This window comes from Podarcis liolepis, assembly GCF_965112155.1.
Source record: "Podarcis liolepis genome assembly, chromosome: 11".
NCBI classification, from domain to species: domain Eukaryota; kingdom Metazoa; phylum Chordata; class Lepidosauria; order Squamata; family Lacertidae; genus Podarcis; species Podarcis liolepis.
In genome coordinates this window covers 9,129,108-9,144,705 of record NC_139565.1, presented here as the reverse complement: position 1 = coordinate 9,144,705, position 15,598 = coordinate 9,129,108, and the positions used below count along the sequence as shown (strand labels likewise).

Sequence of the window (15,598 nt, the reverse complement as noted above, 5' to 3'; positions counted from 1 at the left end):
AAGCATATTCACCACCTCATTTCAAAATCACATGCTTCCTCGCATGTGTTAAACAGCTACCACAAATCAGACACCATGGGGGGACGGTGTTTGTATCACCCGGCATAACCTCCAATAAAATGCCTTTTTAACAGAGGTGGGTCAATAGGGGGTGAAAGAGAAGTTTTAAAATGTGGGGTTTTGGGGGGGGGTTCCATTGGGCGGTTGTTTTTATTTTGATTATGTAATTTGTGGTTTTATATTTTGATTTTATTCTGTAAACTGCTCTGAGACATCCGAGTATAGGGCAGAATAATAATAATAATAATAATAATAATAATAATAATAATAATAATTAATAAGGAAGTGAATCAATTTGCTAAAGGCTATATGTGTTGTCATGTCACTAGAGAGCTTGCCATATCAATAACAAGATCTAAATGAGAGCCCTCCATTAAATATATTGCTTTTTGGTCTGTCACACAAATATTACAATAAAGAAAGGGAGGGAGGGAGGGAGGGAGGGAGATGTGCATGGTAATTACAAAAGGTAATTACAGGTGGAGGCATTGCACTCCATCATACGCGATGACAAATTACAGGGAAGAACAGAGAAACCCTCCACAAAGAACTAATGACTTCTGTCCATGGCTTACACAGAGATGAAACAATAACTTTAAAATAATTAACAAGAGAGAAGGTAATGATGGCAAAAAACAGAGGCCAGTTTACATGACACTAAGTGCCTAATTTGTTGCAGTGAGTTGTCCCATTAGGGCCGGCATCAATCACTGTGATCTGTAAATGAGGTTTTAATACTTCCAACCACTACTGGAAAAAGTTTGAGGCGTTCACAGGTGCCCTGCAAAATTAATACGCTCCCGGGGAACTTCAGAAGCCGATCATTCTTACCTGGGCTTGTGCGTTCAGAGTGTTAACATATCATAACAGCTCTCCTCAACCCAAGAGTGCACCTTCGTCAAAAGGATAATCCAAAATGTATTTGTCTCTCTTTTTCCTGCCTCAGTCCAAACCTCTTACAGAAGACTCCATTTCATTTCCCCCTCTAGCTCAGTTGAGGAATATGCAGGCATTTGGGGAAACCCCTAAAACAGACTTAGGGGTTACACAGGGCAAGGGAAGAAAAGAGAGGAATGTTCCATTGCTTTTTAACATAAATCCTTGCACTAATGGAACATTCATGTAGCACCACATCAGACACAAACCTTGGAATTGCTTTTTTTAAAAAAAAATGTTTTGTATTTCTGCAAACTTCAAGGTTCCTCTGAGCATATGGAGACCCTGCTCTCTCGCATTGGCTGGTGGCATTTTGGCAACATAAGAATGGCACTCCGAGAACGGAGTTCACTATTGGTACATTATTTTCCTTTAAAAAAATGTATTTTTTTTTTTTTTGCAGTGTTCGTTATATTATATGCAATGGAAAAAAGTAATCACATGGAGAGAGTCTCTTCAATTTGACTTTGCTGGAGTGGCTTCTACAGAGCGTGCCATGAATATTACTGTTCACTTATCAGGTCAAATCCTGATTTCAGGTCAACTCAGCTCAAACACAGCACAGTAAGACTGTAGAAGAGAGAAATACAAAGTGGGGGTAAGAGAAAACTTAACACAGGACGAACCAGAGCTACGTTTTCAATTTTTTAGCTATTGGTTCCAGAGGACTAGTGCCTTTAACACTTGAATGGCAGGCAAAAAAAAAAAATTAACAAGAGAATGCAGATGCTGTGAAAATGACATTTTTTGAATTCATACCAGTCATGTCACAGCTAAGGCTTCAAGGAACTCAGGAAATGGTGGTATCCCTGCAAATATATCCCTGGGTTATTCCTGCCAAATATCTTGGGCTTGAAAGAATGTAGAAGACAGAAGGATTTGTAAGAAAGTTCGGCCCTGGGGAAAGTGAAGCTTTTCAGATGCAAAATCTCTTTGAACCTTAAGGTTTGGCTGCACCACAATTGGGTTTCATCCCTTTGTAATTGACTTTGGAAGGGTTAACAAAGCTCCAGGACTCAGGATATTTCTGCAAAGGAGCTCAATAACAGCTATTGCCACTTCCTCAGTGACTTCTCACTGACAGCTTCACACTTAGCATTGCTTTCAAATGGTCTGTTATGCTGCCAGCTCAAGCTAACACCAAGAAGAGAGGCAGATGTAAGGGAAACCAGCACACAGAAGCTTACATCTTGGGGTGGCGGGGGTGGAAGGGGAGGATTTTGTTGCTTTCTGAAAGAAATAAGGCCAAAAAGAAACAGGCAAGGAAACAAAAAGGCACCCCAGAATCCATGTTTCTGCCCAAAGCAAAGTTTGCACAAGCAACTGTTTGTATCTCTCTAAACTCTCTACTAAGACGCGGGTGGCGCTTTGGGTTAAACCACAGAGCCTAGGACTTGCTGATCAGAAGGTCGGAGGTTCGAATCCCCGCGACGGGGTGAGCGCCCATTACTCGGTCCCTGCTCCTGCCAACCTAGCAGTTCAAAAGCACGTCAAAGTGCAAGTAGATAAATAGGTACGGCTCCAACAGGAAGGTAAATGGCATTTCCGTGCGCTGCTCTGGTTCGCCAGAAGCAGCTTAGTCATGCTGGCCACATGACCCAATAAAGCGACATGAGCGCCGCAACCCCAGAGTTGGTCACGACTGGACCTAATGGTCAGGGGTCCCTTTACCATTTCCTTTAAACTCTCTACCGAGTTAGCTTGCAAGCAATTTTGCATAATCCTCACATCCAAGCACAAAACAAAATAATACTGGGAAGATTCCCATCCACAGACAGCCATAGCAATGACTTCAGATCCTTGTCACTGCTGGGAAATTAGTTCAAAATTCAATTATGCTCCTTCTGAAAGGTTAGAGGATACTGTGGTTTTAAAAAAAGGTAAAGGACCCATGGACAGTTAAGTCCGGTCAAGGCAACTATGGGGTTGTGGCGCTCATCTCGTTTTCAGGCTGAGGGAGCTGCCGTTTGTCTGCAGACAGCTTTCCAGGTCATGTGTCCAGCATGACTAAACCGGTTCTGGTGTAACGGAACACCGTGACAGAAGCCAGAGTGCACAAAACGCCATTTACCTTCCCGCCACAGCAGTAGCTATTTATCCACTTCCACTGGCGTGCTTTCAAACTGCTAGGTTGGCAGAAGCTGGGACAGAGCAATGGGAGCTCACTCTGGTAATCTCTGGGATGCTCTGGTTATCTCCCGCTTGGACTGGGTCTACCTTTGAAGGTGACCTGGAAACTACAACTAATCCAGAATGCGGCAGCTGGACTGGTGACTGGGAGTGGCCACCAAGACCACATAACACCGGTCCTAAAAAACCTACATTGGCTCCCAGAAGTTTTCTGAGCACAATTCAGAGTGCTGGTGCTGACCTTTAAAGTCCTAAAAGGCCTTGGTCCTGTATATCTGAAGGAGCATCTCCACCCCCATCATTCTGCACGGACACTGAAGTCCAGCGCCGAGGGCCTTCTGGCAGTTCCCTCATTGCGAGAAGCAAAGTTACAGGGAACCAGGCAGAGGGCCTTCTTGGTAGTGGCGCCCGCCCTGTGGAACATCAGATGTCAAAGAAATAAACAACTATCTGAATTTTAGAAGGCAGCCCTGTTTAGGGAAGTTTTTAATGTTTAATAGACTATTGTATTTTAATCTTTGTTGAAAGCTGCCCAGAGTGGCTGGGGTATAAATAATATTTATTTTATTTATCTTATTTTTTTTATTAGTCTGTTTCAGGGATTTGAACTGCTGACCTTCTGATCAGCAAGCCTAAGAGGCTCAGTGGTTTAGACCACAGCACCACCCGTGTCCCCTAGAGCAGTGTTTCCCAACCGGTGTTCCGCGGCACACGAGTGTGCCGTGAGACATCGGCTGGTGTGCCGCGAGATGCCTGGAGGGAGGCGGGCGAGTCGGGCGGCGAGAGGCGGGGCGGCGGCGGCGAGGAGAGGCCGCGCCTCCTGCTGCTGCCTGGCGCTCCTCCTCGCAGCCGGCAGCGCTGCCTGGGCGCCTCCGCGCGACTCTGCCTCGCTGGGTTTGGTCTCCCAGCAGAGACGGGTCACACGCGCCCCTCCCTCCCTCCCTCAGCCTGTGCGGAGGGAGAGCCAGAGAGAGGCATCGCTCCTGCGCTCCGAGGCGGATTGAGCGCAGCTGAGAGGAGCTGCCGAGGGAAAAAACTTTCACTTTTGTGCGTCCCTCCCGGCGTGACACTGCGCGCTGACGTCACGGGGCGGGGCTTTAATGGTGGTGTGCCGCGAGATTTTTCTTCAGTAAACAGGTGTGCCGTTGCCCAAAAACGTTTGGGAAACACTGCCCTAGAGGATACTGTACAATGGACATGAAATGGCAGAAGCAGTTGTGCACCATCAAGAATAGGACTCATTGCAATGTTTTGATGGAAGAAATGCAGAAGCAGCTGCAACACTTCCTATTGTCTGTCTGGATCTGATTCTTGAGTGTCTGTGTAATTGTTTACAGCAGATCAAATGCCACTTATAATTGTCAATTTTCCGGCAAGCCTAGGGATAAGGTGTATATAAGCATTCCTAATAAATAGGATTGTAGCCAGTTTTAGTTATACTCAGAGTAGACTCACTGACATTAAGAAACCTAAAGTCCATTACGTTTTGTGTGTTCCTTCTCAGCATTGGACACAGCCCACAATAAATATATTTCTCATCATCAGAAATCCCACATGCTGCTATCCTTCCCACCGGGGGCAGGCTGTTGTTGGAGATACATCAGTGGCTTTTTTATTGCAGGCATGAAAAAAGGAAAGCCGTTACAGATAAGGAAAAGAAGAGAGATCATCCGCTTTGGTTCATCAAAGTGAGGACCACTCATCAGGAGGATGGGGACAGCAGCAGGAGGCCCCAAAGATTGTTAAGCGCTTAAACTATGATGCGCAGTTGAGGAATACAGGCAGCCAATGGAATAAAAGAACAGTGTGTGGTTTTGAAAGAGAGGAAAAGATACAATTGGCCCAGAGCTTTGGAAGATTACCCAGCTAATCTTACTTCTCCATCCTTCTGTTTCGTTAGTGAGTCAGCAAATTGTCAACCCCCCCAAGTGAAACGCTTGCTCCCATTCTAAGGGGTTGTGTTTCATTATTTCTAAAATCCCATGTTGTGATTTTCGGATCATAGCAGAGCCTCCTGACAAAGCTCCTCCAATAGTCATTGAACTTTTCCCTCGATGGCTCAGAAGATGGGCTGATCCTCTTGTGTCCTCAGCTATAGTTCGAAGTGGAAGAGCCTGCTGGGCACAGCTGGAACTGGTGCCAAACTTACAGGCTCTACAAGAAGAAAAGTGTGTTTGACAAGCTGCGGAAGTTTCTTCCATATGTTTAAGTTAGGCTTTGTGGTGTGTGTGTGTTTTTTTACAAAATCCCTTGCCCTGGGGGGCACCATGTTTCTGTTGTAAGCAAATGACATCCTGGGGAGATCTTCTTCAGCCATAGGCTCAAAGGTTTAATTGGCAACTCAATTTTTAATTGATAAATGCCTAACAACAACTTTTCTCTCTCAATATTACTGGTCCTTCATCCTAAGGTCCCAGGGTAGGATGCAACAACTTAAAATACATTAAAAACAAATTTAAAACAAATTCAAAATCAATATCATTTTACTAATAAAATTTCCTTTTATTGATATTTATTGTGAGACGTCTCTGATTTATCCACTGTAATATAAGAAGCCCACTCCTCTTTTAAGAGTATTTTCCCCTCAGTGTGAAGATATAAAGCAGGACTAGGCAAACTCGGCCCTCCAGATGTTTTGGGACTACAATTCCCATCATCCCTGACCACTGGTCCTGTTAGCTAGGGATGATGGGAGTTGTAGTCCCAAAACATCTGTAGGGCCAAATTTGCCTATGCCTGATGTAAAAAATAGATTTCAGATCTGCATAAGGAGAACCCTTAACAAACTACATTTCCCAGCATTCTTTGAGGAAGAAACTGTGACTGTTTAAAGTGGTATGAGACTGTTTAAAATCTATTGTGTGGATGGGACCATTATCACAGTTCAATGACACATTCCAGCAAGGCAAAAACACCCAAGGAGGCTGCTCAGGGGCATGCCCTGGGAAAAGTGTCAAGTGACCTAGAGGACCAGCATTTGGCTTTTGGGATTAATGTTGTTATAGTCCAAAACTTCTACAGAGAACCAGTTATATATACATTTAATTCAGGCATAGGCAAACTCGGCCCTCCAGATGTATTGGGACGACAACTCCCATCATCCCTAGCTAACAACACCAGTGGTCGGGGATGATGGGACTTGTAGTCCCAAAACATCTGGAGGGCCAAGTTTGCCTATGCTTGATTTAATTTATATACCGCCATTCACCTGTAGATCTTAGGGCAGTTCAATGGTGGAAGGCTGGTATAGCCAATGGCGAGAAAAACTAAAATTCTAAGTTGTTTTTATTGCATGTATATCTCTTCCAAGGAGCTCAAGTTTATCCTGACAACAACCCTTTGAGGTAGGTTAGGCTGAGAGATTGCGACTGGCCCAAGGTCACCCTAGTGAGTTTTGTGGCTGATTTGAACCCTGGGCATCTAGTCCAACACATAGTCCACCGTGCCAAACAGACGAAGTGCCAATATTGGGGTAGGGGAAGACAGCTGTCGAAGCCTGCAAACGGAGAGAATTTCTTTTCTAGATGGCTGCATCTGATCCTTTGAATTTGACTGCCGAGCAGACATACATCCCCTCATCATCCTCTCTGTCTATATACCCTGCTCTGCCTTGAGAAAATAGCATGTTAAAATTGTCTCCTTAGAACTCCCACGCTCACTGCCTTAAACTGCCTTTTGTGTGCCGGCGTGAAATGATTTGACCTACTCTTGGAAGCCATTGATTATCTGTCAGGGCCAGGATCTTCTCAACGGGAGCTTTTGCATGAAACATTTCTATTACTAACTGGGAACATGAGGGAGTGGGGCTCGTGGCTCCGTCCAGATAGAGGGCAAATCACAAGTCTGAAACTCAAGACGCGTACATCAGATCATGAATGTTCCGAGGCTGAGGGGGACTGCTGGGTACCCAGTGCAGAATGATCAAGGGGGTGGGCAGCTCTCTCATGAGGAAAGGTTGTGACATTTGGGGCTGCTTTTTTTAAAAAAAAAAAAAAATGCCATTCACAATAAAGCAGTGAAATGAAAGATAAGATATCAGAAAAAAGAAGAAAAGAACAAAGAAAGAATAAAGAAGTAAAAGAAAAAGATCATATGTGAAAATTTTTTAAAGTAGATAAATACTCACAGTACATAGCCGTTTCCCATCTATATTTATTTGTATTGTATAATTGTATAATTTCATCTTGTCCTTATCTACCTTAAATAAATTGGGGGGTTTTTTTGGGGGGGTAAGACTTCCACCATTTACCTCACGCGTTTTTAATAATCCGTTCGTCAGAACCTCTGTTCTTCTTATTTTCCCTTTGGATTTCCTTAATGTCTCACTTTGTATTTTTTATATTACGCACAAGATTATTCTAAACACAACCAGATTTTTGTAGTCGAGCCCTGGTTTTGTAAATAATCATTTAAAAACTCCCATTGCTTCATAACCATAGTTTTGGATTTTCTCCTTAGTATATCCATCAATTTTGCTAATTCCAGGTACTCGCAAAGTTTCCCAACCATTCCCTTTTTTTAAAGAAGCCACAATAACAACAACAAGACATTTGGGGCTTCTTAAATTAGAGGAAAGGTGAATAAGAAGGGATGTGACAGACGTGTATAAAATTATGCACGGGGCTTTTCTCCCTTTTATAATGCTGGAACTCATAGAAATTCAAGGAAACTGAATGTTGGAAGATTCAGGACAAAATACAGTTCCGTTCCGGAACACTGTTTGAGTTTTGAAAAGTTCGAAAACCAAAAACTCAATAGCTGACAGCTGGGCTTCAGGATCCTGCACTCAGCAGAAGCCACATGGCATGTTCGACTTCCAAGGCTTGTTCAAAAACCAAAGCATTTACTACCGGGTTTACGGCGTTCAAAAACCCAAATGTTCGTCAACAGAGACATTAAAAAATTGGGTCTTCCCTTTGGGGTGAGACCTGGAAAACTGACACCCTGTGTTGTGGGTGGGTACAATTGGTCAGCCACAATACCCGATTAGCAGGTCCCTCGAAGCTGGGTGCAATCTGCCAATGGGACACAGTCCAAACAGTTTGAGGGACCTATACAAACCCATGCACGTGACCCAGAGCTTCCTCTTTCGGCGCGTGCATTTGGAACACCCACCTACCTCTCCCTACTTTTAGGGGGTTTTGCGCTTGACCTTGCTGTGCCGTCATGTGTCGTCTGTCATTGGGACAGGTGCACAGCAGGAATTTTCCCCACTTAGCTGACTGGCTGTTGCCATTTGGGTTTCGCCTGCCATGTAGCAAATCGTCACAACTTGTAAGGTTGTGGATAGGCTCTGGTTCAGGTGATAGCAGTGGCGTAGCGTGGGGGGTGCAGGGGGGGCCGGCCGCACCAGGCGCAACATCTGGGGGTTAGGGTTAGGGGGCGCAAATCCACTGGTTAGGGGGCGCAAATTACTTGCCTTGCCCCGGGTGCTGACAACCCACGCTACGCCACCATCCCTATGTGAAGGGTATTCTGTTAAAGGAATCCAGGGACTCGATGATTTGGTCAACCCCTAAGAGGGGGTTGTGCCCATGCCTGAGTCCAGGGGGATATTTGGGTGGTGGAGTTAGCCCGTTCCCGGATTTCCGCTTATCCAGGTGTTCACCCTTGGCTGACCTATGCTGGTGCCCTGGGTCAGCGCTATCTGCAAGGGTGCAGGGAGCTGGTCAAACCAGAGCCTATGCAACCAGTCACTTTCTGTAATCAATAAAGTTGTGGCCTAAATTCTGCCAAAAACCAAAACCAAAATTTGAGTCATGTGTAAATTTATTTAGGGAGGAGGTTTCTGGGTCTGAACACGCAAACCGAGATACTGCTGTACTTCAGAGAGTTCAGTAGCAATGACTACCAACTTGGATGGCTCTACAAAAGGATTAGGCAAATTCATGGGGCATAAGCCTGTCAATGGCTATTAGTAATTATGGCTATGTTGTTACTTCATTATCAGAGGCAAAATGTCTCTGAATGCCAATTGCTGGGAATCCCAGGTAGGCAGAGAGCTGTTAGCATCAGGTCCTCTTGCCGTGATGTAGAACCTGTGGCCCTCCAGATGTTATTAGACTCAACTCGAACCTACCCAGACCCTGAGATCATCTTCTGAGGCTCTCCTTTATGTGCCTTCCCCTCGAGAGGTCCAGAGGGTGGCAACACAAGAACAGGGCCTTCTCTGCAGTGGCTCCCCATCTGTGCAATGCTCTCCCCAGGGAAGTTCACCTGGCAGTTTCATTATATACCTTTATGTTATGTGGCCCATTAGCAGTCTCCAAAGCAAGTGAAATAAAAAAATTCAAGGTCATATATATATATATATATATATATATATATATGCAGGTTTTGGTGTCTTCGGGTGTCTTCCCGTGTAAGAGTTGGGGTGTCTAGGCGACGTTTCGACGAGGTCTCACTCGTCATCTTCAGGCTGGTGCTTTCGGCTTCTTGTTACTGGAACAGAGCTACGGGAAGACACCCGAAGACACCAAAACCTGCATTCCTGTACCCGTGAAAATCTACGAAAGCAAATATATATATATATATATATATATATGCAGGTTTTGGTGTCTTCGGGTGTCTTCCCGTGTAAGAGTTGGGGTGTCTAGGCGACGTTTCGACGAGGTCTCACTCGTCATCTTCAGGCTGGTGCTTTCGGCTTCTTGTTACTGGAACAGAGCAGGATCTCAGTGTTTGAGTTCCTATAAATACTGTTGAGGGGGTGTGGTGTATAGCCTCCAACGTTCTGGGCAGAGAGGAAGGTCCCAGGGTGTGTCTTTTCTTCTTTTGTTCCTTAATTACTTGAGGGATATCTTGAGTGATTTTTTGAGTGATATTCTGAGTACCACTTAGGAGGGTCATTAGGTGTGGATTAGTTGCTAAAGCTTTCGTGTCTTGACCTCTTGAGCTTGTGAAGAGTTTTTCTGAGAAGATGGCTGTACTGCACTTAGTTGTGTTCTGGCTTGGCTTCGTGTATAGGGGCGAGCTGTGGTTTTGTGCCCTGTGTCAGCCAGATCTGTGTAGGGATTGCAGGGGGGTGCAGCATCCGGAGGTGCCACTATGGTTTGGCTACTGGATGGTGTCTGTGATTTATCTGTGGAGAGGGTCTGGGTTTGGGTCTGGTGTGGTTGATTGGAGATGGCGTTCTGTGTGCCTCTGGTTCTGGTGTCGGTTTTTGTGGGGAGGGCTAATTTCCAGATGTCTGGCAGGCGGGACGTGTCGTCACGCTTGTTCATGTTGTGAGGGTGTTTCTCTATCTCGATGGCTTCCATGATTATTCTCTTGTGGTGATGTTCCATGTTAAAGAGCAATTTGGAATCTGCAAAATTAATTTCGTGTCCTGTTTCTTTCATGTGTTGGAAAAGAGAGGAAGTTTTTTCTTCTTTTTTGACGGCATTCTTGTGTTCTGCGATACGTGCATTTATTCGTCTGTTTGTTTGTCCAATGTACGTGGCTGGGCAGACTTTGCAGGGTATTTCATAGACCCCTTGGTTTTCCAACTGGATTTTATCTTTGGGGTTTCTGAGGATATTGGCTATTTTTTGGTTGGTGCAAAAGGCTGTTTTGATATTGTGTTTATGGAGGATTTTGCTAATTTTATCTGTAGTGCCCTTGATATAAGGAAGGAGGGCCATGCCATTGTTTTCTTCTGTGTCTTGGTTTTTGGGGGGTGTTTCTTTTTGGATTAGCTTCGTAACCCTGTTTTGCTGGTATCCATTGGCGAAGCCGAAAAGCACCAGCCTGAAGATGACGAGTGAGACCTCGTCGAAACGTCGCCTAGACACCCCAACTCTTACAAGAAGCCGAAAGCACCAGCCTGAAGATGACGAGTGAGACCTCGTCGAAACGTCGCCTAGACACCCCAACTCTTACACGGGAAGACACCCGAAGACACCAAAACCTGCATTCCTGTACCCGTGAAAATCTACGAAAGCATATATATATATATATATATATATATACACACACACACACACACACACACACACACACACAGGTACCTCGGGTTAAGTACTTAATTCGTTCTGGAGGTCTGTTCTTAACCTGAAACTGTTCTTAACCTGAAGCACCACTTTAGCTAATGGGGCCTCCCGCTGTCGCTGCACCGCCGGAGCACGATTTCTGTTCTCATCCTGAAGCAAAGTTCTTCACCCAAGGTAATATTTCTGGGTTAGCGGAGTCTGTAACCTGAAGCGTATGTAACCCGAGGTACCACTGTATATATGATAAATGTTCATAACTGCATATATAAACCACATGTCTGAAACCCCACAGAAAAAGTCCTGAAACCATTTTGTCCCTCCCAAATTGACCTCAAATATTTCTCTGCAAGGTTGAAGGAAAATGGAAAAGCCTCCCCATTGTCTTTTCATTCACAAATCCAGTCTTAAGGGTATATCTGTATATGAATAGGGTGAGCCTGTGACCTGGCTCAGGAACTAAGTATTTGTCATTACAAAAGTCTGGTCAGGCCATAGCTGTCAACCTTCCCTTTTTTGCAGGAAATCCCCTTATTCCAGCGCCGTTTCCCGCTGCTTCCCTTTGTTACCCCGGATTGTTAGATATCCCGTAGACTGTCCCTGGGACAGGTGAGGCTGCTGATCCCTTATTTTCAAATCTGAAAGTTGACAGCTATGGGCCAGGCTCCCCAGGGTATCCAGTCAGGTGACCATTAACAGGTAATTTGCCAGACAGGAGATAAATAACGCACTCAGATTTCTGTTGTAGACCGCCTTTTCTGTCATGTAGATATGTTTGTGGGGGGTGGTCTTGGGTTACACCCCTTCTGTGATGTATGTATGATGTATGGAGGGGTGGTCTTGAGCTCCAGGGCAGGGAATTTATTGTGAAGTGGCCTGTGAGAATATAAATCGAGAGGGATTTTGTAGAGAAGGGTGTCGTAAGTTCATAGCAATGGTCATAAGTTCATAGAAACCACTCATGCTGGATTCTCTTATATTGGTCGTCCTGTCTCCTATCCTGCACAGAAAAAAATAAGGGCATTTTCATTATGTGGGGGAGGGGGAGTGACTAGAAAAATTAATTATAGGTAATGAAGGTTTTTTTAAAACAAAAAAAAAACCATGTAAAAAAGCAATTTTACTGTAACAACAGAAATTACATTTCAGACCCAGAAGCCTGCTGAGAAACAGATTAGATTCCCATTTCATAGTTTAAGGTCTAAAAAAAATTACCGTCCCCTTCCTTGTCTCCCATGACAACTTTCCACCTCTGCTCTTTGTCCTTATTGCGTCTTTCTTTTAACTTCAGAAGCATGTTCAAAGCAGTTTTATTTTTCAGAATGGCATTTCAGCCAAGAGATCCCAAGGAACCCGAACAGTTCACCAAGTCGCATTATTTTTTTTTCTGTTTCTGCTCCTCTTCCATCGCAGCATTTACACTGGAAACATAACTCCTCGCTTTATGGAGGTAATTGGGCGGTGTGGAGAAATGTGGCCTTGTTCTAAAAGCTTATGGGTCATCATCAGGTGCTTCAAGCTGGTATCGTGGAGGGGGAGAAGGAAAAGGTTTACACACAGCTATATAGGGTTAAGTAGTCTCTCTATATGCACCAGTAGAGTATTGGGCTTGTTAAAAGTTAATAGCATTTATAAAAACCAAGAGAAAGGGGGAAAGACATGTGTGTTACGACCTCGGCAGGAAAAGCAGACAGGTGCAAGATCCCAAACGCTTTTTAGTGCAACATCATTTTCTCAGCAGAGCATGGGCAAAATTATTACGGACACCAAATTTAAACAGTTGCACCTTCTTGGTGAAAGCAATTTCCTACGTTCAGTATATTTATTGGACATATATACATATGGACTTGCGGAAGGAAGGGAGAAAGAGAATCCTTTCCACAGGTTTGAAATTTTGGGTTGTATCCTGTGCTAGTCCTACCCAGAGTAGACCTGTTGGAATTAATGAACCTAAGTTACTCATGTCCATTACTTTCAATTGGTCTACTTTGATTAAGACAAGCATTTGATAAAACTCCCGAATTCCTTTTTGTTTTGGCACCACTGCCAACATCTATGTTGGCATTAAGTGGTCTGTAAATATATAGAAATATAATCTGGATTAGTAGTTCAGAGGAACCTGGGCATTTAAGAATAAGAATCTATACACAGACTAAATAAAAAAAAAAATTCCTTCCAGTAGCACCTTAAAGACCAACTAAGTTAGTTCTTGGTATGAGCTTTCGTGTGCATGCACACTTCTTCAGATACATGTACTGTATCTGAAGAAGTGTGCATGCATACGAAAACTCATGTATCTGAAGAAGTGTGCATGCATACGAAAGCTCATACCAAGAACTAACTTAGCTGGTCTTTAAGGTGCTACTGGAAGGAATTTTTTTTTATTTTGACTATGGCAGACCAACACGGCTACCTATCTGTACACAGACTAAGTTTAACAGATGTAGAGTTTTATGTTCTAGTTCATGGGCAGGCAAACTAAGACCTGGAGGCCTTCTCAATCCGGCCCGTGGACGGTCTGGGATTCAGCGTGTTTTTACATGAGTAGAATGTGTCCTTTTATTTAAAATGCATCTCTGGGTTATTTGTGGGGCCTGCCTGGCATTTTTACATCATAGCTGTCAACCTTTCCTTGTTCTGCGGGAAATTCCCTTATTCCAGCGCCGTTTCCCGCCGCTTCCTGCTGCTATCCCGGATTGTTAGATATCCCGTAGACGGGTGAGGCTGCTGATCCCTTATTTTTGAGGCTGCTGATCCCTTATTTTCAAATCTGAAAGTTGACAGCTATGTTTTACATGAGTAGAATGTGTGCTTTTATTTAAAATGCATCTCTGGGTTATTTGTGGGGCATAGGAATTTGTTCATTTTCCCCCCAAAATATAGTCTGGTGAGATCTGCCTACGCCGCCGCCTGCACCACATCCAGATCGCGCGTCCCCTTCTCCCCCGGGTTCCCCTGCAAACAGAAGCAGCTGCCAACCGCCCCCTCCAGGCTTTTGCATCCAGGCCCAGCAGCAGCAGCAGTGAGCAAGCGGCCTCATCTCCTCCTCATTGTCATCCGTGCGACTGCATCCCCCGCATTGCCCTCTGCGGCCATGAGCGGCTGGAACAGCTGCATTGACAACCTGATGGCGGATCAAACACAGTGGGGGTTTTGGGGGGACAACGACGCAGGGGTATGCATACCCCTAAACATTTTGTGAATCTAAGTTTGGCCTCATTGAGGGGCAGTATTTCGGTATGCGTAGGAAAATGAGAGTACAGTCGTACCTCATGTTATGTTTGCTTCATGTTAGATTCATTCAGGTTACATCCCGCCGCAACCCGGAAGTACCGGAAAGGGTTACTTCTGGGTTTCGCCGCTCGCGCATGCGCAGAAGCGCAAAAATGATGTCACGCGCATGTGCAGAAGCGGTGAATCGCAACCCGCGCGTGCTGAGACGCACCTCTGCGGGTTGCACTCTTTTCATGCTGCAAACGCGCCTCCGGAATGGATCCCGTTCGCAATCAGAGGTGCTACTGTACCCCTAAACATTTTTTAAGAAAAAAAGCTCTGATCAAACTTATGTGGTCTCAGTTTAGAGTGCATATGTACATGTAGAACACATTGATTTCATCTGATCCTAGTGGTGAGGACCAAGAAACCAACAGTTACCCTTGACCCCCATTCCACAAGGCTGCATCTCACAAGCATTCTCCCCCATTTTATATTTTTAGGCACCAGGCAAAAACATTCCTCTCCAACCAGGCCTTTGGCTGATTACAGCCTTTTAAATGTGTATGTGGAGAGGGGGGGGTTATTGTTTTGTTGTTCTGGTTTAATTATTTACTTGTGTTTTATTTTGTATTTTATTCTGTGAACAGCCTTGTGGTCTTTTGATGAAGGGTGGTATATAAATTTAATTAATTAATAAGAATAAGAGGTCAGCGTCTATTTGGGCTTTTGACAGCATTTTGTTTTGTTACTCAGCCTACTGAGATTTAAGTGTAAGTGTTTATGTTAATTAGCTGGATAAGTTTGTGTTTGTTATTTTCTTACCTTCTTTTTTAAAAAAAAATGTATTATTAAAGATTTTCTTGGTTTACAAAAGTATGTGCAATGTCTCTCTCTCTCTTTTCTTCAAGTGACATTTTTAACAAATCAGTTTCATTTGCTGAGACATTGGGAAGAAAAGGGGGGAAAGAGGTGGAGGGGGAAAGGTGAGTGTTTTCTTACCTTCTGAGCCATTTTAATCTGTGTAAGTATTGGAGTTTTTCTCTCTTGTAGGGTTTTCTTTTAGGAAAGTCTGTGTGTGATTTTATGAAAGAAAAGAATAAGAATAAGAATAATACATCTTAATATTTTTTTAAAAAAACTAGGCAGTATACAACATAAAACAGCAAACAACATCCTTAAAACAATATAACATAAACCCACCAAAACAGAAATATAAAAGCATTTAAAAAGAATTTTTTTTTAGGCAATTCATACAGATAAAGACAGGGCCTGATCTTATTGGTCAAGAA

The 15,598-nt window shown here is 44.0% G+C and overlaps 1 long non-coding RNA gene across 7 annotated transcripts in view; it reads left to right on the top strand.

Annotated features, from left to right (window-relative positions):
* LOC310688500 overlaps window positions 1–5,637 on the top strand; it is a 235,140-nt gene extending 229,503 nt beyond the window's left edge. For 5 of the 7 annotated variants that reach the window (XR_014516969.1, XR_014516970.1, XR_014516971.1 and 2 more), the window contains one exon: window positions 1,400–2,591. This is a non-coding gene — a long non-coding RNA (uncharacterized lncRNA). Of the gene's footprint in view, window positions 1–1,258; window positions 1,354–1,399; window positions 2,592–4,747 lie in introns of those variants that run through there. The other 2 variants (XR_014516967.1, XR_014516968.1) reach the window with 2 other exon arrangements.
* Window positions 5,638–15,598: the final 9,961 nt, after the last annotated feature.